Below are 20,147 nucleotides of genomic sequence, written 5' to 3'. Positions count from 1 at the left end.
TCCTTCTGATGCAATTCGACAGATTTGATGAAATGTAACATCACATGTAATGCAAGATAGACAGATAAAAGAAAGCATCGAAGGAACCAGCTAAAAATTGCAATATTTTGGTGACAATAAAATGAATTCCAGATTCACACAATGTATGTCAAGTGTCAAGTGGGGATTCCTTCAACATTCTTCCCATTTTGTGTGCCTCTGCCCACTCAGGGAGCAATTCCCCAGAATTGAACTGGAAATGACTCACTTATGTTGTTGAGGAATTTGAAACACTGCTGCTTGACTTGCAGGGCCTGAGCCCAGCTCCGACATTGATGTATTTGGTGATTGACAACTCATAGTATGAATTCAGGTAGCACTGGTGCCAGCACATTATGACACGCAGACTTTGCATTGCAAGCATTTGTGCATGACCCTTTAAAAACAGGTTGCTCAACAAAAATCCTTGAGATGCTGCTGTAAGAACTGCTTGCAACCAGAGGCATCAGAAGTTCATTTCAACCTCAAGTAGAAATTGACAAATGTGATGGCTGGGAATCGAACCCAGGTCAACTGCTTGAAAGGCAACCATGCTTACCACTGCACCACCATCACACAACTGAAAAGCAACTTTGATAAACCGCACAGTAATCCTGCAGCTTTTTCTGAAGCCGTTTTTGTTCCTTCTGATGCAATTCGACAGATTTAATGAAATGTAACATCACATGGAATGCAAGATAGACAGATAAAAGAAAGCATCGAAGGAACCAGCTAAAGATTGCAATATTTTGGTCACAATTAAATGAATTCCAGATTCACACAATGTATGTCAAGTGTCAGCTGGGGATTCCTTCAACATTCTTCCCATCTTGTCTGCCTCTGCCCTCTCAGGGAGCAATTCCCCAGAATTTAACTGGAAATGACTCACTGATGTTGTTAAAGAATTTGGAACACTGCTGCTTGACTTGCAGGACCTGAGCCCTGCTCCGACATTGATGTCTTTGGACACTGACAGCTCATACTACGAATTCGGGTAGCACTGTCGCCCATACATTATGACAGATTGATGACACATGGACTTTGCATTGCAAGAATTTGTACATGACCCTTTGAAAACAGGTTGCTCAACAAAATCCTTGAGATGTTGCTATAAGAACTGCTTTCAACCAGAGGATCATTTCATCCTCAATTAAAAATGACAAATGTAATGGCTGGGAATCAAACCCAGGTCAACTGCTAGAAAAGCAACCATGCTTACCACTGCACCACCATCACACAACTGAAAAGCAACTTTGATAAACCGCACAGTAATCCTGCAGCTTTTTCTGAAGCAGTTTTTGTTCCTTCTGATGCAATTCGACAGATTTGATGAAATGTAACATCACATGTAATGCAAGATAGACAGATAAAAGAAAGCATCGAAGGAACCAGCTAAAAATTGCAATATTTTGGTGACAATAAAATGAATTCCAGATTCACACAATGTATGTCAAGTGTCAAGTGGGGATTCCTTCAACATTCTTCCCATTTTGTGTGCCTCTGCCCACTCAGGGAGCAATTCCCCAGAATTGAACTGGAAATGACTCACTTATGTTGTTGAGGAATTTGAAACACTGCTGCTTGACTTGCAGGGCCTGAGCCCAGCTCCGACATTGATGTATTTGGTGATTGACAACTCATAGTATGAATTCAGGTAGCACTGGTGCCAGCACATTATGACAGTTTGATGACACGCAGACTTTGCATTGCAAGCATTTGTGCATGACCCTTTAAAAACAGGTTGCTCAACAAAAATCCTTGAGATGCTGCTGTAAGAACTGCTTGCAACCAGAGGCATCAGAAGTTCATTTCAACCTCAAGTAGAAATTGACAAAAGTGATGGCTGGGAATCAAACCCAGGTCAACTGCTTGGAAGGCAACCATGCTTACCACTGCACCACCATCACACAACTGAAAAGCAACTTTGATAAACCGCACAGTAATCCTGCAGCTTTTTCTGAAGCCGTTTTTGTTCCTTCTGATGCAATTCGACAGATTTAATGAAATGTAACATCACATGGAATGCAAGATAGACAGATAAAAGAAAGCATCGAAGGAACCAGCTAAAGATTGCAATATTTTGGTCACAATTAAATGAATTCCAGATTCACACAATGTATGTCAAGTGTCAAGTGGGGATTCCTTCAACATTCTTCCCATTTTGTGTGCCTCTGCCCACTCAGGGAGCAATTCCCCAGAATTGAACTGGAAATGACTCACTTATGTTGTTGAGGAATTTGAAACACTGCTGCTTGACTTGCAGGGCCTGAGCCCAGCTCCGACATTGATGTATTTGGTGATTGACAACTCATAGTATGAATTCAGGTAGCACTGGTGCCAGCACATTATGACAGTTTGATGACACGCAGACTTTGCATTGCAAGCATTTGTGCATGACCCTTTAAAAACAGGTTGCTCAACAAAAATCCTTGAGATGCTGCTGTAAGAACTGCTTGCAACCAGAGGCATCAGAAGTTCATTTCAACCTCAAGTAGAAATTGACAAATGTGATGGCTGGGAATCGAACCCAGGTCAACTGCTTGGAAGGCAACCATGCTTACCACTGCACCACCATCACACAACTGAAAAGCAACTTTGATAAACCGCACAGTAATCCTGCAGCTTTTTCTGAAGCCGTTTTTGTTCCTTCTGATGCAATTCGACAGATTTAATGAAATGTAACATCACATGGAATGCAAGATAGACAGATAAAAGAAAGCATCGAAGGAACCAGCTAAAGATTGCAATATTTTGGTCACAATTAAATGAATTCCAGATTCACACAATGTATGTCAAGTGTCAGCTGGGGATTCCTTCAACATTCTTCCCATCTTGTCTGCCTCTGCCCTCTCAGGGATCAATTCCCCAGAATTTAACTGGAAATGACTCACTGATGTTGTTAAAGAATTTGGAACACTGCTGCTTGACTTGCAGGACCTGAGCCCAGCTCCGACATTGATGTCTTTGGACACTGACAGCTCATACTACGAATTCGGGTAGCACTGTCGCCCATACATTATGACAGATTGATGACACATGGACTTTGCATTGCAAGAATTTGTACATGACCCTTTGAAAACAGGTTGCTCAACAAAATCCTTGAGATGTTGCGAAAAGAACTGCTTTCAACCAGAGGATCATTTCATCCTCAATTAAAAATGACAAATGTAATGGCTGGGAATCAAACCCAGGTCAACTGCTTGAAAGGCAACCATGCTTACCACTGCACCACCATCACACAACTGAAAAGCAGCTTTGATAAACCGCACAGTAATCCTGCAGCTTTTTCTGAAGCAGTTTTTGTTCCTTCTGATGCAATTCGACAGATTTGATGAAATGTAACATCACATGTAATGCAAGATAGACAGATAAAAGAAAGCATCGAAGGAACCAGCTAAAAATTGCAATATTTTGGTGACAATAAAATGAATTCCAGATTCACACAATGTATGTCAAGTGTCAAGTGGGGATTCCTTCAACATTCTTCCCATTTTGTGTGCCTCTGCCCACTCAGGGAGCAATTCCCCAGAATTGAACTGGAAATGACTCACTTATGTTGTTGAGGAATTTGAAACACTGCTGCTTGACTTGCAGGGCCTGAGCCCAGCTCCGACATTGATGTATTTGGTGATTGACAACTCATAGTATGAATTCAGGTAGCACTGGTGCCAGCACATTATGACACGCAGACTTTGCATTGCAAGCATTTGTGCATGACCCTTTAAAAACAGGTTGCTCAACAAAAATCCTTGAGATGCTGCTGTAAGAACTGCTTGCAACCAGAGGCATCAGAAGTTCATTTCAACCTCAAGTAGAAATTGACAAATGTGATGGCTGGGAATCGAACCCAGGTCAACTGCTTGGAAGGCAACCATGCTTACCACTGCACCACCATCACACAACTGAAAAGCAACTTTGATAAACCGCACAGTAATCCTGCAGCTTTTTCTGAAGCCGTTTTTGTTCCTTCTGATGCAATTCGACAGATTTAATGAAATGTAACATCACATGGAATGCAAGATAGACAGATAAAAGAAAGCATCGAAGGAACCAGCTAAAGATTGCAATATTTTGGTCACAATTAAATGAATTCCAGATTCACACAATGTATGTCAAGTGTCAGCTGGGGATTCCTTCAACATTCTTCCCATCTTGTCTGCCTCTGCCCTCTCAGGGAGCAATTCCCCAGAATTTAACTGGAAATGACTCACTGATGTTGTTAAAGAATTTGGAACACTGCTGCTTGACTTGCAGGACCTGAGCCCTGCTCCGACATTGATGTCTTTGGACACTGACAGCTCATACTACGAATTCGGGTAGCACTGTCGCCCATACATTATGACAGATTGATGACACATGGACTTTGCATTGCAAGAATTTGTACATGACCCTTTGAAAACAGGTTGCTCAACAAAATCCTTGAGATGTTGCTATAAGAACTGCTTTCAACCAGAGGATCATTTCATCCTCAATTAAAAATGACAAATGTAATGGCTGGGAATCAAACCCAGGTCAACTGCTAGAAAAGCAACCATGCTTACCACTGCACCACCATCACACAACTGAAAAGCAACTTTGATAAACCGCACAGTAATCCTGCAGCTTTTTCTGAAGCAGTTTTTGTTCCTTCTGATGCAATTCGACAGATTTGATGAAATGTAACATCACATGTAATGCAAGATAGACAGATAAAAGAAAGCATCGAAGGAACCAGCTAAAAATTGCAATATTTTGGTGACAATAAAATGAATTCCAGATTCACACAATGTATGTCAAGTGTCAAGTGGGGATTCCTTCAACATTCTTCCCATTTTGTGTGCCTCTGCCCACTCAGGGAGCAATTCCCCAGAATTGAACTGGAAATGACTCACTTATGTTGTTGAGGAATTTGAAACACTGCTGCTTGACTTGCAGGGCCTGAGCCCAGCTCCGACATTGATGTATTTGGTGATTGACAACTCATAGTATGAATTCAGGTAGCACTGGTGCCAGCACATTATGACAGTTTGATGACACGCAGACTTTGCATTGCAAGCATTTGTGCATGACCCTTTAAAAACAGGTTGCTCAACAAAAATCCTTGAGATGCTGCTGTAAGAACTGCTTGCAACCAGAGGCATCAGAAGTTCATTTCAACCTCAAGTAGAAATTGACAAAAGTGATGGCTGGGAATCAAACCCAGGTCAACTGCTTGGAAGGCAACCATGCTTACCACTGCACCACCATCACACAACTGAAAAGCAACTTTGATAAACCGCACAGTAATCCTGCAGCTTTTTCTGAAGCCGTTTTTGTTCCTTCTGATGCAATTCGACAGATTTAATGAAATGTAACATCACATGGAATGCAAGATAGACAGATAAAAGAAAGCATCGAAGGAACCAGCTAAAGATTGCAATATTTTGGTCACAATTAAATGAATTCCAGATTCACACAATGTATGTCAAGTGTCAGCTGGGGATTCCTTCAACATTCTTCCCATCTTGTCTGCCTCTGCCCTCTCAGGGAGCAATTCCCCAGAATTTAACTGGAAATGACTCACTGATGTTGTTAAAGAATTTGGAACACTGCTGCTTGACTTGCAGGACCTGAGCCCAGCTCCGACATTGATGTCTTTGGACACTGACAGCTCATACTACGAATTCGGGTAGCACTGTCGCCCATACATTATGCCAGATTGATGACACATGGACTTTGCATTGCAAGAATTTGTACATGACCCTTTGAAAACAGGTTGCTCAACAAAATCCTTGAGATGTTGCGAAAAGAACTGCTTTCAACCAGAGGATCATTTCATCCTCAATTAAAAATGACAAATGTAATGGCTGGGAATCAAACCCAGGTCAACTGCTTGAAAGGCAACCATGCTTACCACTGCACCACCATCACACAACTGAAAAGCAACTTTGATAAACCGCACAGTAATCCTGCAGCTTTTTCTGAAGCAGTTTTTGTTCCTTCTGATGCAATTCGACAGATTTGATGAAATGTAACATCACATGTAATGCAAGATAGACAGATAAAAGAAAGCATCGAAGGAACCAGCTAAAAATTGCAATATTTTGGTGACAATAAAATGAATTCCAGATTCACACAATGTATGTCAAGTGTCAAGTGGGGATTCCTTCAACATTCTTCCCATTTTGTGTGCCTCTGCCCACTCAGGGAGCAATTCCCCAGAATTGAACTGGAAATGACTCACTTATGTTGTTGAGGAATTTGAAACACTGCTGCTTGACTTGCAGGGCCTGAGCCCAGCTCCGACATTGATGTATTTGGTGATTGACAACTCATAGTATGAATTCAGGTAGCACTGGTGCCAGCACATTATGACAGTTTGATGACACGCAGACTTTGCATTGCAAGCATTTGTGCATGACCCTTTAAAAACAGGTTGCTCAACAAAAATCCTTGAGATGCTGCTGTAAGAACTGCTTGCAACCAGAGGCATCAGGAGTTCATTTCAACCTCAAGTAGAAATTGACAAATGTGATGGCTGGGAATCGAACCCAGGTCAACTGCTTGGAAGGCAACCATGCTTACCACTGCACCACCATCACACAACTGAAAAGCAACTTTGATAAACCGCACAGTAATCCTGCAGCTTTTTCTGAAGCCGTTTTTGTTCCTTCTGATGCAATTCGACAGATTTAATGAAATGTAACATCACATGGAATGCAAGATAGACAGATAAAAGAAAGCATCGAAGGAACCAGCTAAAGATTGCAATATTTTGGTCACAATTAAATGAATTCCAGATTCACACAATGTATGTCAAGTGTCAGCTGGGGATTCCTTCAACATTCTTCCCATCTTGTCTGCCTCTGCCCTCTCAGGGATCAATTCCCCAGAATTTAACTGGAAATGACTCACTGATGTTGTTAAAGAATTTGGAACACTGCTGCTTGACTTGCAGGACCTGAGCCCAGCTCCGACATTGATGTCTTTGGACACTGACAGCTCATACTACGAATTCGGGTAGCACTGTCGCCCATACATTATGACAGATTGATGACACATGGACTTTGCATTGCAAGAATTTGTACATGACCCTTTGAAAACAGGTTGCTCAACAAAATCCTTGAGATGTTGCGAAAAGAACTGCTTTCAACCAGAGGATCATTTCATCCTCAATTAAAAATGACAAATGTAATGGCTGGGAATCAAACCCAGGTCAACTGCTTGAAAGGCAACCATGCTTACCACTGCACCACCATCACACAACTGAAAAGCAGCTTTGATAAACCGCACAGTAATCCTGCAGCTTTTTCTGAAGCAGTTTTTGTTCCTTCTGATGCAATTCGACAGATTTGATGAAATGTAACATCACATGTAATGCAAGATAGACAGATAAAAGAAAGCATCGAAGGAACCAGCTAAAAATTGCAATATTTTGGTGACAATAAAATGAATTCCAGATTCACACAATGTATGTCAAGTGTCAAGTGGGGATTCCTTCAACATTCTTCCCATTTTGTGTGCCTCTGCCCACTCAGGGAGCAATTCCCCAGAATTGAACTGGAAATGACTCACTTATGTTGTTGAGGAATTTGAAACACTGCTGCTTGACTTGCAGGGCCTGAGCCCAGCTCCGACATTGATGTATTTGGTGATTGACAACTCATAGTATGAATTCAGGTAGCACTGGTGCCAGCACATTATGACACGCAGACTTTGCATTGCAAGCATTTGTGCATGACCCTTTAAAAACAGGTTGCTCAACAAAAATCCTTGAGATGCTGCTGTAAGAACTGCTTGCAACCAGAGGCATCAGAAGTTCATTTCAACCTCAAGTAGAAATTGACAAATGTGATGGCTGGGAATCGAACCCAGGTCAACTGCTTGAAAGGCAACCATGCTTACCACTGCACCACCATCACACAACTGAAAAGCAACTTTGATAAACCGCACAGTAATCCTGCAGCTTTTTCTGAAGCCGTTTTTGTTCCTTCTGATGCAATTCGACAGATTTAATGAAATGTAACATCACATGGAATGCAAGATAGACAGATAAAAGAAAGCATCGAAGGAACCAGCTAAAGATTGCAATATTTTGGTCACAATTAAATGAATTCCAGATTCACACAATGTATGTCAAGTGTCAGCTGGGGATTCCTTCAACATTCTTCCCATCTTGTCTGCCTCTGCCCTCTCAGGGAGCAATTCCCCAGAATTTAACTGGAAATGACTCACTGATGTTGTTAAAGAATTTGGAACACTGCTGCTTGACTTGCAGGACCTGAGCCCTGCTCCGACATTGATGTCTTTGGACACTGACAGCTCATACTACGAATTCGGGTAGCACTGTCGCCCATACATTATGACAGATTGATGACACATGGACTTTGCATTGCAAGAATTTGTACATGACCCTTTGAAAACAGGTTGCTCAACAAAATCCTTGAGATGTTGCTATAAGAACTGCTTTCAACCAGAGGATCATTTCATCCTCAATTAAAAATGACAAATGTAATGGCTGGGAATCAAACCCAGGTCAACTGCTAGAAAAGCAACCATGCTTACCACTGCACCACCATCACACAACTGAAAAGCAACTTTGATAAACCGCACAGTAATCCTGCAGCTTTTTCTGAAGCAGTTTTTGTTCCTTCTGATGCAATTCGACAGATTTGATGAAATGTAACATCACATGTAATGCAAGATAGACAGATAAAAGAAAGCATCGAAGGAACCAGCTAAAAATTGCAATATTTTGGTGACAATAAAATGAATTCCAGATTCACACAATGTATGTCAAGTGTCAAGTGGGGATTCCTTCAACATTCTTCCCATTTTGTGTGCCTCTGCCCACTCAGGGAGCAATTCCCCAGAATTGAACTGGAAATGACTCACTTATGTTGTTGAGGAATTTGAAACACTGCTGCTTGACTTGCAGGGCCTGAGCCCAGCTCCGACATTGATGTATTTGGTGATTGACAACTCATAGTATGAATTCAGGTAGCACTGGTGCCAGCACATTATGACAGTTTGATGACACGCAGACTTTGCATTGCAAGCATTTGTGCATGACCCTTTAAAAACAGGTTGCTCAACAAAAATCCTTGAGATGCTGCTGTAAGAACTGCTTGCAACCAGAGGCATCAGAAGTTCATTTCAACCTCAAGTAGAAATTGACAAAAGTGATGGCTGGGAATCAAACCCAGGTCAACTGCTTGGAAGGCAACCATGCTTACCACTGCACCACCATCACACAACTGAAAAGCAACTTTGATAAACCGCACAGTAATCCTGCAGCTTTTTCTGAAGCCGTTTTTGTTCCTTCTGATGCAATTCGACAGATTTAATGAAATGTAACATCACATGGAATGCAAGATAGACAGATAAAAGAAAGCATCGAAGGAACCAGCTAAAGATTGCAATATTTTGGTCACAATTAAATGAATTCCAGATTCACACAATGTATGTCAAGTGTCAGCTGGGGATTCCTTCAACATTCTTCCCATCTTGTCTGCCTCTGCCCTCTCAGGGAGCAATTCCCCAGAATTTAACTGGAAATGACTCACTGATGTTGTTAAAGAATTTGGAACACTGCTGCTTGACTTGCAGGACCTGAGCCCAGCTCCGACATTGATGTCTTTGGACACTGACAGCTCATACTACGAATTCGGGTAGCACTGTCGCCCATACATTATGCCAGATTGATGACACATGGACTTTGCATTGCAAGAATTTGTACATGACCCTTTGAAAACAGGTTGCTCAACAAAATCCTTGAGATGTTGCGAAAAGAACTGCTTTCAACCAGAGGATCATTTCATCCTCAATTAAAAATGACAAATGTAATGGCTGGGAATCAAACCCAGGTCAACTGCTTGAAAGGCAACCATGCTTACCACTGCACCACCATCACACAACTGAAAAGCAACTTTGATAAACCGCACAGTAATCCTGCAGCTTTTTCTGAAGCAGTTTTTGTTCCTTCTGATGCAATTCGACAGATTTGATGAAATGTAACATCACATGTAATGCAAGATAGACAGATAAAAGAAAGCATCGAAGGAACCAGCTAAAAATTGCAATATTTTGGTGACAATAAAATGAATTCCAGATTCACACAATGTATGTCAAGTGTCAAGTGGGGATTCCTTCAACATTCTTCCCATTTTGTGTGCCTCTGCCCACTCAGGGAGCAATTCCCCAGAATTGAACTGGAAATGACTCACTTATGTTGTTGAGGAATTTGAAACACTGCTGCTTGACTTGCAGGGCCTGAGCCCAGCTCCGACATTGATGTATTTGGTGATTGACAACTCATAGTATGAATTCAGGTAGCACTGGTGCCAGCACATTATGACAGTTTGATGACACGCAGACTTTGCATTGCAAGCATTTGTGCATGACCCTTTAAAAACAGGTTGCTCAACAAAAATCCTTGAGATGCTGCTGTAAGAACTGCTTGCAACCAGAGGCATCAGAAGTTCATTTCAACCTCAAGTAGAAATTGACAAATGTGATGGCTGGGAATCGAACCCAGGTCAACTGCTTGGAAGGCAACCATGCTTACCACTGCACCACCATCACACAACTGAAAAGCAACTTTGATAAACCGCACAGTAATCCTGCAGCTTTTTCTGAAGCCGTTTTTGTTCCTTCTGATGCAATTCGACAGATTTAATGAAATGTAACATCACATGGAATGCAAGATAGACAGATAAAAGAAAGCATCGAAGGAACCAGCTAAAGATTGCAATATTTTGGTCACAATTAAATGAATTCCAGATTCACACAATGTATGTCAAGTGTCAGCTGGGGATTCCTTCAACATTCTTCCCATCTTGTCTGCCTCTGCCCTCTCAGGGATCAATTCCCCAGAATTTAACTGGAAATGACTCACTGATGTTGTTAAAGAATTTGGAACACTGCTGCTTGACTTGCAGGACCTGAGCCCAGCTCCGACATTGATGTCTTTGGACACTGACAGCTCATACTACGAATTCGGGTAGCACTGTCGCCCATACATTATGCCAGATTGATGACACATGGACTTTGCATTGCAAGAATTTGTACATGACCCTTTGAAAACAGGTTGCTCAACAAAATCCTTGAGATGTTGCGAAAAGAACTGCTTTCAACCAGAGGATCATTTCATCCTCAATTAAAAATGACAAATGTAATGGCTGGGAATCAAACCCAGGTCAACTGCTTGAAAGGCAACCATGCTTACCACTGCACCACCATCACACAACTGAAAAGCAACTTTGATAAACCGCACAGTAATCCTGCAGCTTTTTCTGAAGCAGTTTTTGTTCCTTCTGATGCAATTCGACAGATTTGATGAAATGTAACATCACATGTAATGCAAGATAGACAGATAAAAGAAAGCATCGAAGGAACCAGCTAAAAATTGCAATATTTTGGTGACAATAAAATGAATTCCAGATTCACACAATGTATGTCAAGTGTCAAGTGGGGATTCCTTCAACATTCTTCCCATTTTGTGTGCCTCTGCCCACTCAGGGAGCAATTCCCCAGAATTGAACTGGAAATGACTCACTTATGTTGTTGAGGAATTTGAAACACTGCTGCTTGACTTGCAGGGCCTGAGCCCAGCTCCGACATTGATGTATTTGGTGATTGACAACTCATAGTATGAATTCAGGTAGCACTGGTGCCAGCACATTATGACAGTTTGATGACACGCAGACTTTGCATTGCAAGCATTTGTGCATGACCCTTTAAAAACAGGTTGCTCAACAAAAATCCTTGAGATGCTGCTGTAAGAACTGCTTGCAACCAGAGGCATCAGAAGTTCATTTCAACCTCAAGTAGAAATTGACAAATGTGATGGCTGGGAATCGAACCCAGGTCAACTGCTTGGAAGGCAACCATGCTTACCACTGCACCACCATCACACAACTGAAAAGCAACTTTGATAAACCGCACAGTAATCCTGCAGCTTTTTCTGAAGCCGTTTTTGTTCCTTCTGATGCAATTCGACAGATTTAATGAAATGTAACATCACATGGAATGCAAGATAGACAGATAAAAGAAAGCATCGAAGGAACCAGCTAAAGATTGCAATATTTTGGTCACAATTAAATGAATTCCAGATTCACACAATGTATGTCAAGTGTCAGCTGGGGATTCCTTCAACATTCTTCCCATCTTGTCTGCCTCTGCCCTCTCAGGGAGCAATTCCCCAGAATTTAACTGGAAATGACTCACTGATGTTGTTAAAGAATTTGGAACACTGCTGCTTGACTTGCAGGACCTGAGCCCAGCTCCGACATTGATGTCTTTGGACACTGACAGCTCATACTACGAATTCGGGTAGCACTGTCGCCCATACATTATGCCAGATTGATGACACATGGACTTTGCATTGCAAGAATTTGTACATGACCCTTTGAAAACAGGTTGCTCAACAAAATCCTTGAGATGTTGCGAAAAGAACTGCTTTCAACCAGAGGATCATTTCATCCTCAATTAAAAATGACAAATGTAATGGCTGGGAATCAAACCCAGGTCAACTGCTTGAAAGGCAACCATGCTTACCACTGCACCACCATCACACAACTGAAAAGCAACTTTGATAAACCGCACAGTAATCCTGCAGCTTTTTCTGAAGCAGTTTTTGTTCCTTCTGATGCAATTCGACAGATTTGATGAAATGTAACATCACATGTAATGCAAGATAGACAGATAAAAGAAAGCATCGAAGGAACCAGCTAAAAATTGCAATATTTTGGTGACAATAAAATGAATTCCAGATTCACACAATGTATGTCAAGTGTCAAGTGGGGATTCCTTCAACATTCTTCCCATTTTGTGTGCCTCTGCCCACTCAGGGAGCAATTCCCCAGAATTGAACTGGAAATGACTCACTTATGTTGTTGAGGAATTTGAAACACTGCTGCTTGACTTGCAGGGCCTGAGCCCAGCTCCGACATTGATGTATTTGGTGATTGACAACTCATAGTATGAATTCAGGTAGCACTGGTGCCAGCACATTATGACAGTTTGATGACACGCAGACTTTGCATTGCAAGCATTTGTGCATGACCCTTTAAAAACAGGTTGCTCAACAAAAATCCTTGAGATGCTGCTGTAAGAACTGCTTGCAACCAGAGGCATCAGAAGTTCATTTCAACCTCAAGTAGAAATTGACAAATGTGATGGCTGGGAATCGAACCCAGGTCAACTGCTTGGAAGGCAACCATGCTTACCACTGCACCACCATCACACAACTGAAAAGCAACTTTGATAAACCGCACAGTAATCCTGCAGCTTTTTCTGAAGCCGTTTTTGTTCCTTCTGATGCAATTCGACAGATTTAATGAAATGTAACATCACATGGAATGCAAGATAGACAGATAAAAGAAAGCATCGAAGGAACCAGCTAAAGATTGCAATATTTTGGTCACAATTAAATGAATTCCAGATTCACACAATGTATGTCAAGTGTCAGCTGGGGATTCCTTCAACATTCTTCCCATCTTGTCTGCCTCTGCCCTCTCAGGGATCAATTCCCCAGAATTTAACTGGAAATGACTCACTGATGTTGTTAAAGAATTTGGAACACTGCTGCTTGACTTGCAGGACCTGAGCCCAGCTCCGACATTGATGTCTTTGGACACTGACAGCTCATACTACGAATTCGGGTAGCACTGTCGCCCATACATTATGCCAGATTGATGACACATGGACTTTGCATTGCAAGAATTTGTACATGACCCTTTGAAAACAGGTTGCTCAACAAAATCCTTGAGATGTTGCTATAAGAACTGCTTTCAACCAGAGGATCATTTCATCCTCAATTAAAAATGACAAATGTAATGGCTGGGAATCAAACCCAGGTCAACTGCTTGAAAGGCAACCATGCTTACCACTGCACCACCATCACACAACTGAAAAGCAACTTTGATAAACCGCACAGTAATCCTGCAGCTTTTTCTGAAGCAGTTTTTGTTCCTTCTGATGCAATTCGACAGATTTGATGAAATGTAACATCACATGTAATGCAAGATAGACAGATAAAAGAAAGCATCGAAGGAACCAGCTAAAAATTGCAATATTTTGGTGACAATAAAATGAATTCCAGATTCACACAATGTATGTCAAGTGTCAAGTGGGGATTCCTTCAACATTCTTCCCATTTTGTGTGCCTCTGCCCACTCAGGGAGCAATTCCCCAGAATTGAACTGGAAATGACTCACTTATGTTGTTGAGGAATTTGAAACACTGCTGCTTGACTTGCAGGGCCTGAGCCCAACTCCGACATTGATGTATTTGGTGATTGACAACTCATAGTATGAATTCAGGTAGCACTGGTGCCAGCACATTATGACAGTTTGATGACACGCAGACTTTGCATTGCAAGCATTTGTGCATGACCCTTTAAAAACAGGTTGCTCAACAAAAATCCTTGAGATGCTGCTGTAAGAACTGCTTGCAACCAGAGGCATCAGAAGTTCATTTCAACCTCAAGTAGAAATTGACAAATGTGATGGCTGGGAATCGAACCCAGGTCAACTGCTTGGAAGGCAACCATGCTTACCACTGCACCACCATCACACAACTAAAAAGCAACTTTGATAAAACGCACAGTAATCCTGCAGCTTTTTCTGAAGCCGTTTTTGTTCCTTCTGATGCAATTCGACAGATTTAATGAAATGTAACATCACATGTAATGCAAGATAGACAGATAAAAGAAAGCATCGAAGGAACCAGCTAAAGATTGCAATATTTTGGTCACAATTAAATGAATTCCAGATTCACACAATGTATGTCAAGTGTCAGCTGGGGATTCCTTCAACATTCTTCCCATCTTGTCTGCCTCTGCCCTCTCAGGGATCAATTCCCCAGAATTTAACTGGAAATGACTCACTGATGTTGTTAAAGAATTTGGAACACTGCTGCTTGACTTGCAGGACCTGAGCCCAGCTCCGACATTGATGTCTTTGGACACTGACAGCTCATACTACGAATTCGGGTAGCACTGTCGCCCATACATTATGCCAGATTGATGACACACGGACTTTGCATTGCAAGAATTTGTACATGACCCTTTGAAAACAGGTTGCTCAACAAAATCCTTGAGATGTTGCTATAAGAACTGCTTTCAACCAGAGGATCATTTCATCCTCAATTAAAAATGACAAATGTAATGGCTGGGAATCAAACCCAGGTCAACTGCTTGAAAGGCAACCATGCTTACCACTGCACCACCATCACACAACTGAAAAGCCACTTTGATAAACCGCACAGTAATCCTGCAGCTTTTTCTGAAGCAGTTTTTGTTCCTTCTGATGCAATTCGACAGATTTGATGAAATGTAACATCACATGTAATGCAAGATAGACAGATAAAAGAAAGCATCGAAGGAACCAGCTAAAAATTGCAATATTTTGGTGACAATAAAATGAATTCCAGATTCACACAATGTATGTCAAGTGTCAAGTGGGGATTCCTTCAACATTCTTCCCATTTTGTGTGCCTCTGCCCACTCAGGGAGCAATTCCCCAGAATTGAACTGGAAATGACTCACTTATGTTGTTGAGGAATTTGAAACACTGCTGCTTGACTTGCAGGGCCTGAGCCCAGCTCCGACATTGATGTATTTGGTGATTGACAACTCATAGTATGAATTCAGGTAGCACTGGTGCCAGCACATTATGACAGTTTGATGACACGCAGACTTTGCATTGCAAGCATTTGTGCATGACCCTTTAAAAACAGGTTGCTCAACAAAAATCCTTGAGATGCTGCTGTAAGAACTGCTTGCAACCAGAGGCATCAGAAGTTCATTTCAACCTCAAGTAGAAATTGACAAATGTGATGGCTGGGAATCAAACCCAGGTCAACTGCTTGGAAGGCAACCATGCTTACCACTGCACCACCATCACACAACTGAAAAGCAACTTTGATAAACCGCACAGTAATCCTGCAGCTTTTTCTGAAGCCGTTTTTGTTCCTTCTGATGCAATTCGACAGATTTAATGAAATGTAACATCACATGGAATGCAAGATAGACAGATAAAAGAAAGCATCGAAGGAACCAGCTAAAGATTGCAATATTTTGGTCACAATTAAATGAATTCCAGATTCACACAATGTATGTCAAGTGTCAGCTGGGGATTCCTTCAACATTCTTCCCATCTTGTCTGCCTCTGCCCTCTCAGGGAGCAATTCCCCAGAATTTAACTGGAAATGACTCACTGATGTTGTTAAAGAATTTGGAACACTGCTGCTTGACTTGCAGGACCTGAGCCCAGCTCCGACATTGATGTCTTTGGACACTGACAGCTCATACTACGAATTCGGGTAGCACTGTCGCCCATACATTATGACAGATTGATGACACATGGACTTTGCATTGCAAGAATTTGTACATGACCCTTTGAAAACAGGTTGCTCAACAAAATCCTTGAGATGTTGCGAAAAGAACTGCTTTCAACCAGAGGATCATTTCATCCTCAATTAAAAATGACAAATGTAATGGCTGGGAATCAAACCCAGGTCAACTGCTTGAAAGGCAACCATGCTTACCACTGCACCACCATCACACAACTGAAAAGCAACTTTGATAAACCGCACAGTAATCCTGCAGCTTTTTCTGAAGCAGTTTTTGTTCCTTCTGATGCAATTCGACAGATTTGATGAAATGTAACATCACATGTAATGCAAGATAGACAGATAAAAGAAAGCATCGAAGGAACCAGCTAAAAATTGCAATATTTTGGTGACAATAAAATGAATTCCAGATTCACACAATGTATGTCAAGTGTCAAGTGGGGATTCCTTCAACATTCTTCCCATTTTGTGTGCCTCTGCCCACTCAGGGAGCAATTCCCCAGAATTGAACTGGAAATGACTCACTTATGTTGTTGAGGAATTTGAAACACTGCTGCTTGACTTGCAGGGCCTGAGCCCAGCTCCGACCTTGATGTATTTGGTGATTGACAACTCATAGTATGAATTCAGGTAGCACTGGTGCCAGCACATTATGACAGTTTGATGACACGCAGACTTTGCATTGCAAGCATTTGTGCATGACCCTTTAAAAACAGGTTGCTCAACAAAAATCCTTGAGATGCTGCTGTAAGAACTGCTTGCAACCAGAGGCATCAGAAGTTCATTTCAACCTCAAGTAGAAATTGACAAATGTGATGGCTGGGAATCGAACCCAGGTCAACTGCTTGGAAGGCAACCATGCTTACCACTGCACCACCATCACACAACTGAAAAGCAACTTTGATAAACCGCACAGTAATCCTGCAGCTTTTTCTGAAGCCGTTTTTGTTCCTTCTGATGCAATTCGACAGATTTAATGAAATGTAACATCACATGGAATGCAAGATAGACAGATAAAAGAAAGCATCGAAGGAACCAGCTAAAGATTGCAATATTTTGGTCACAATTAAATGAATTCCAGATTCACACAATGTATGTCAAGTGTCAGCTGGGGATTCCTTCAACATTCTTCCCATCTTGTCTGCCTCTGCCCTCTCAGGGAGCAATTCCCCAGAATTTAACTGGAAATGACTCACTGATGTTGTTAAAGAATTTGGAACACTGCTGCTTGACTTGCAGGACCTGAGCCCAGCTCCGACATTGATGTCTTTGGACACTGACAGCTCATACTACGAATTCGGGTAGCACTGTCGCCCATACATTATGACAGATTGATGACACATGGACTTTGCATTGCAAGAATTTGTACATGACCCTTTGAAAACAGGTTGCTCAACAAAATCCTTGAGATGTTGCGAAAAGAACTGCTTTCAACCAGAGGATCATTTCATCCTCAATTAAAAATGACAAATGTAATGGCTGGGAATCAAACCCAGGTCCACTGCTTGAAAGGCAACCATGCTTACCACTGCACCACCATCACACAACTGAAAAGCAACTTTGATAAACCGCACAGTAATCCTGCAGCTTTTTCTGAAGCAGTTTTTGTTCCTTCTGATGCAATTCGACAGATTTGATGAAATGTAACATCACATGTAATGCAAGATAGACAGATAAAAGAAAGCATCGAAGGAACCAGCTAAAAATTGCAATATTTTGGTGACAATAAAATGAATTCCAGATTCACACAATGTATGTCAAGTGTCAAGTGGGGATTCCTTCAACATTCTTCCCATTTTGTGTGCCTCTGCCCACTCAGGGAGCAATTCCCCAGAATTGAACTGGAAATGACTCACTTATGTTGTTGAGGAATTTGAAACACTGCTGCTTGACTTGCAGGGCCTGAGCCCAGCTCCGACATTGATGTATTTGGTGATTGACAACTCATAGTATGAATTCAGGTAGCACTGGTGCCAGCACATTATGACAGTTTGATGACACGCAGACTTTGCATTGCAAGCATTTGTGCATGACCCTTTAAAAACAGGTTGCTCAACAAAAATCCTTGAGATGCTGCTGTAAGAACTGCTTGCAACCAGAGGCATCAGAAGTTCATTTCAACCTCAAGTAGAAATTGACAAATGTGATGGCTGGGAATCGAACCCAGGTCAACTGCTTGGAAGGCAACCATGCTTACCACTGCACCACCATCACACAACTGAAAAGCAACTTTGATAAACCGCACAGTAATCCTGCAGCTTTTTCTGAAGCCGTTTTTGTTCCTTCTGATGCAATTCGACAGATTTAATGAAATGTAACATCACATGGAATGCAAGATAGACAGATAAAAGAAAGCATCGAAGGAACCAGCTAAAGATTGCAATATTTTGGTCACAATTAAATGAATTCCAGATTCACACAATGTATGTCAAGTGTCAGCTGGGGATTCCTTCAACATTCTTCCCATCTTGTCTGCCTCTGCCCTCTCAGGGAGCAATTCCCCAGAATTTAACTGGAAATGACTCACTGATGTTGTTAAAGAATTTGGAACACTGCTGCTTGACTTGCAGGACCTGAGCCCAGCTCCGACATTGATGTCTTTGGACACTGACAGCTCATACTACGAATTCGGGTAGCACTGTCGCCCATACATTATGCCAGATTGATGACACATGGACTTTGCATTGCAAGAATTTGTACATGACCCTTTGAAAACAGGTTGCTCAACAAAATCCTTGAGATGTTGCGAAAAGAACTGCTTTCAACCAGAGGATCATTTCATCCTCAATTAAAAATGACAAATGTAATGGCTGGGAATCAAACCCAGGTCAACTGCTTGAAAGGCAACCATGCTTACCACTGCACCACCATCACACAACTGAAAAGCAACTTTGATAAACCGCACAGTAATCCTGCAGCTTTTTCTGAAGCAGTTTTTGTTCCTTCTGATGCAATTCGACAGATTTGATGAAATGTAACATCACATGTAATGCAAGATAGACAGATAAAAGAAAGCATCGAAGGAACCAGCTAAAAATTGCAATATTTTGGTGACAATAAAATGAATTCCAGATTCACACAATGTATGTCAAGTGTCAAGTGGGGATTCCTTCAACATTCTTCCCATTTTGTGTGCCTCTGCCCACTCAGGGAGCAATTCCCCAGAATTGAACTGGAAATGACTCACTTATGTTGTTGAGGAATTTGAAACACTGCTGCTTGACTTGCAGGGCCTGAGCCCAGCTCCGACATTGATGTATTTGGTGATTGACAACTCATAGTATGAATTCAGGTAGCACTGGTGCCAGCACATTATGACAGTTTGATGACACGCAGACTTTGCATTGCAAGCATTTGTGCATGACCCTTTAAAAACAGGTTGCTCAACAAAAATCCTTGAGATGCTGCTGTAAGAACTGCTTGCAACCAGAGGCATCAGAAGTTCATTTCAACCTCAAGTAGAAATTGACAAATGTGATGGCTGGGAATCGAACCCAGGTCAACTGCTTGGAAGGCAACCATGCTTACCACTGCACCACCATCACACAACTGAAAAGCAACTTTGATAAACCGCACAGTAATCCTGCAGCTTTTTCTGAAGCCGTTTTTGTTCCTTCTGATGCAATTCGACAGATTTAATGAAATGTAACATCACATGGAATGCAAGATAGACAGATAAAAGAAAGCATCGAAGGAACCAGCTAAAGATTGCAATATTTTGGTCACAATTAAATGAATTCCAGATTCACACAATGTATGTCAAGTGTCAGCTGGGGATTCCTTCAACATTCTTCCCATCTTGTCTGCCTCTGCCC

At 41.7% G+C, this 20,147-nt stretch overlaps 30 non-coding genes across 30 annotated transcripts; all 30 read right to left on the bottom strand.

Annotated features, from left to right (window-relative positions):
* Positions 1-522: 522 nt before the first annotated feature.
* trnae-uuc (transfer RNA glutamic acid (anticodon UUC)) lies at positions 523-594 on the bottom strand. Its single transcript has one exon. It is a non-coding gene; the product is annotated as a tRNA-Glu (tRNA).
* A 588-nt stretch (positions 595-1,182) lies between these two features.
* On the bottom strand, positions 1,183-1,254 carry trnae-uuc (transfer RNA glutamic acid (anticodon UUC)). Its single transcript has one exon. It is a non-coding gene; the product is annotated as a tRNA-Glu (tRNA).
* Positions 1,255-1,853: 599 nt separating this feature from the next.
* On the bottom strand, positions 1,854-1,925 carry trnag-ucc (transfer RNA glycine (anticodon UCC)). Its single transcript has one exon. It is a non-coding gene; the product is annotated as a tRNA-Gly (tRNA).
* A 599-nt stretch (positions 1,926-2,524) lies between these two features.
* Positions 2,525-2,596, bottom strand: trnag-ucc (transfer RNA glycine (anticodon UCC)). The gene has a single exon. It is a non-coding gene; the product is annotated as a tRNA-Gly (tRNA).
* Positions 2,597-3,184: 588 nt separating this feature from the next.
* On the bottom strand, positions 3,185-3,256 carry trnae-uuc (transfer RNA glutamic acid (anticodon UUC)). Its single transcript has one exon. It is a non-coding gene; the product is annotated as a tRNA-Glu (tRNA).
* Positions 3,257-3,844: 588 nt separating this feature from the next.
* On the bottom strand, positions 3,845-3,916 carry trnag-ucc (transfer RNA glycine (anticodon UCC)). Its single transcript has one exon. It is a non-coding gene; the product is annotated as a tRNA-Gly (tRNA).
* A 588-nt stretch (positions 3,917-4,504) lies between these two features.
* trnae-uuc (transfer RNA glutamic acid (anticodon UUC)) lies at positions 4,505-4,576 on the bottom strand. The gene has a single exon. It is a non-coding gene; the product is annotated as a tRNA-Glu (tRNA).
* A 599-nt stretch (positions 4,577-5,175) lies between these two features.
* trnag-ucc (transfer RNA glycine (anticodon UCC)) lies at positions 5,176-5,247 on the bottom strand. The gene has a single exon. It is a non-coding gene; the product is annotated as a tRNA-Gly (tRNA).
* A 588-nt stretch (positions 5,248-5,835) lies between these two features.
* On the bottom strand, positions 5,836-5,907 carry trnae-uuc (transfer RNA glutamic acid (anticodon UUC)). The gene has a single exon. It is a non-coding gene; the product is annotated as a tRNA-Glu (tRNA).
* Positions 5,908-6,506: 599 nt separating this feature from the next.
* trnag-ucc (transfer RNA glycine (anticodon UCC)) lies at positions 6,507-6,578 on the bottom strand. The gene has a single exon. It is a non-coding gene; the product is annotated as a tRNA-Gly (tRNA).
* Positions 6,579-7,166: 588 nt separating this feature from the next.
* trnae-uuc (transfer RNA glutamic acid (anticodon UUC)) lies at positions 7,167-7,238 on the bottom strand. The gene has a single exon. It is a non-coding gene; the product is annotated as a tRNA-Glu (tRNA).
* A 588-nt stretch (positions 7,239-7,826) lies between these two features.
* Positions 7,827-7,898, bottom strand: trnae-uuc (transfer RNA glutamic acid (anticodon UUC)). Its single transcript has one exon. It is a non-coding gene; the product is annotated as a tRNA-Glu (tRNA).
* Positions 7,899-8,486: 588 nt separating this feature from the next.
* On the bottom strand, positions 8,487-8,558 carry trnae-uuc (transfer RNA glutamic acid (anticodon UUC)). Its single transcript has one exon. It is a non-coding gene; the product is annotated as a tRNA-Glu (tRNA).
* Positions 8,559-9,157: 599 nt separating this feature from the next.
* trnag-ucc (transfer RNA glycine (anticodon UCC)) lies at positions 9,158-9,229 on the bottom strand. The gene has a single exon. It is a non-coding gene; the product is annotated as a tRNA-Gly (tRNA).
* A 588-nt stretch (positions 9,230-9,817) lies between these two features.
* On the bottom strand, positions 9,818-9,889 carry trnae-uuc (transfer RNA glutamic acid (anticodon UUC)). Its single transcript has one exon. It is a non-coding gene; the product is annotated as a tRNA-Glu (tRNA).
* Positions 9,890-10,488: 599 nt separating this feature from the next.
* On the bottom strand, positions 10,489-10,560 carry trnag-ucc (transfer RNA glycine (anticodon UCC)). Its single transcript has one exon. It is a non-coding gene; the product is annotated as a tRNA-Gly (tRNA).
* A 588-nt stretch (positions 10,561-11,148) lies between these two features.
* Positions 11,149-11,220, bottom strand: trnae-uuc (transfer RNA glutamic acid (anticodon UUC)). The gene has a single exon. It is a non-coding gene; the product is annotated as a tRNA-Glu (tRNA).
* A 599-nt stretch (positions 11,221-11,819) lies between these two features.
* Positions 11,820-11,891, bottom strand: trnag-ucc (transfer RNA glycine (anticodon UCC)). The gene has a single exon. It is a non-coding gene; the product is annotated as a tRNA-Gly (tRNA).
* A 588-nt stretch (positions 11,892-12,479) lies between these two features.
* trnae-uuc (transfer RNA glutamic acid (anticodon UUC)) lies at positions 12,480-12,551 on the bottom strand. Its single transcript has one exon. It is a non-coding gene; the product is annotated as a tRNA-Glu (tRNA).
* A 599-nt stretch (positions 12,552-13,150) lies between these two features.
* trnag-ucc (transfer RNA glycine (anticodon UCC)) lies at positions 13,151-13,222 on the bottom strand. The gene has a single exon. It is a non-coding gene; the product is annotated as a tRNA-Gly (tRNA).
* Positions 13,223-13,810: 588 nt separating this feature from the next.
* trnae-uuc (transfer RNA glutamic acid (anticodon UUC)) lies at positions 13,811-13,882 on the bottom strand. Its single transcript has one exon. It is a non-coding gene; the product is annotated as a tRNA-Glu (tRNA).
* A 599-nt stretch (positions 13,883-14,481) lies between these two features.
* On the bottom strand, positions 14,482-14,553 carry trnag-ucc (transfer RNA glycine (anticodon UCC)). The gene has a single exon. It is a non-coding gene; the product is annotated as a tRNA-Gly (tRNA).
* Positions 14,554-15,141: 588 nt separating this feature from the next.
* Positions 15,142-15,213, bottom strand: trnae-uuc (transfer RNA glutamic acid (anticodon UUC)). Its single transcript has one exon. It is a non-coding gene; the product is annotated as a tRNA-Glu (tRNA).
* A 599-nt stretch (positions 15,214-15,812) lies between these two features.
* trnag-ucc (transfer RNA glycine (anticodon UCC)) lies at positions 15,813-15,884 on the bottom strand. Its single transcript has one exon. It is a non-coding gene; the product is annotated as a tRNA-Gly (tRNA).
* Positions 15,885-16,472: 588 nt separating this feature from the next.
* Positions 16,473-16,544, bottom strand: trnae-uuc (transfer RNA glutamic acid (anticodon UUC)). The gene has a single exon. It is a non-coding gene; the product is annotated as a tRNA-Glu (tRNA).
* A 599-nt stretch (positions 16,545-17,143) lies between these two features.
* Positions 17,144-17,215, bottom strand: trnag-ucc (transfer RNA glycine (anticodon UCC)). The gene has a single exon. It is a non-coding gene; the product is annotated as a tRNA-Gly (tRNA).
* A 588-nt stretch (positions 17,216-17,803) lies between these two features.
* On the bottom strand, positions 17,804-17,875 carry trnae-uuc (transfer RNA glutamic acid (anticodon UUC)). Its single transcript has one exon. It is a non-coding gene; the product is annotated as a tRNA-Glu (tRNA).
* Positions 17,876-18,474: 599 nt separating this feature from the next.
* trnag-ucc (transfer RNA glycine (anticodon UCC)) lies at positions 18,475-18,546 on the bottom strand. Its single transcript has one exon. It is a non-coding gene; the product is annotated as a tRNA-Gly (tRNA).
* A 588-nt stretch (positions 18,547-19,134) lies between these two features.
* Positions 19,135-19,206, bottom strand: trnae-uuc (transfer RNA glutamic acid (anticodon UUC)). Its single transcript has one exon. It is a non-coding gene; the product is annotated as a tRNA-Glu (tRNA).
* A 599-nt stretch (positions 19,207-19,805) lies between these two features.
* Positions 19,806-19,877, bottom strand: trnag-ucc (transfer RNA glycine (anticodon UCC)). The gene has a single exon. It is a non-coding gene; the product is annotated as a tRNA-Gly (tRNA).
* Positions 19,878-20,147: the final 270 nt, after the last annotated feature.

This window comes from Pristiophorus japonicus, chromosome 19, assembly GCF_044704955.1.
Source record: "Pristiophorus japonicus isolate sPriJap1 chromosome 19, sPriJap1.hap1, whole genome shotgun sequence".
NCBI lineage: Eukaryota > Metazoa > Chordata > Chondrichthyes > Pristiophoridae > Pristiophorus > Pristiophorus japonicus.
This window is presented reverse-complemented; position numbering and strand designations above follow the sequence as displayed.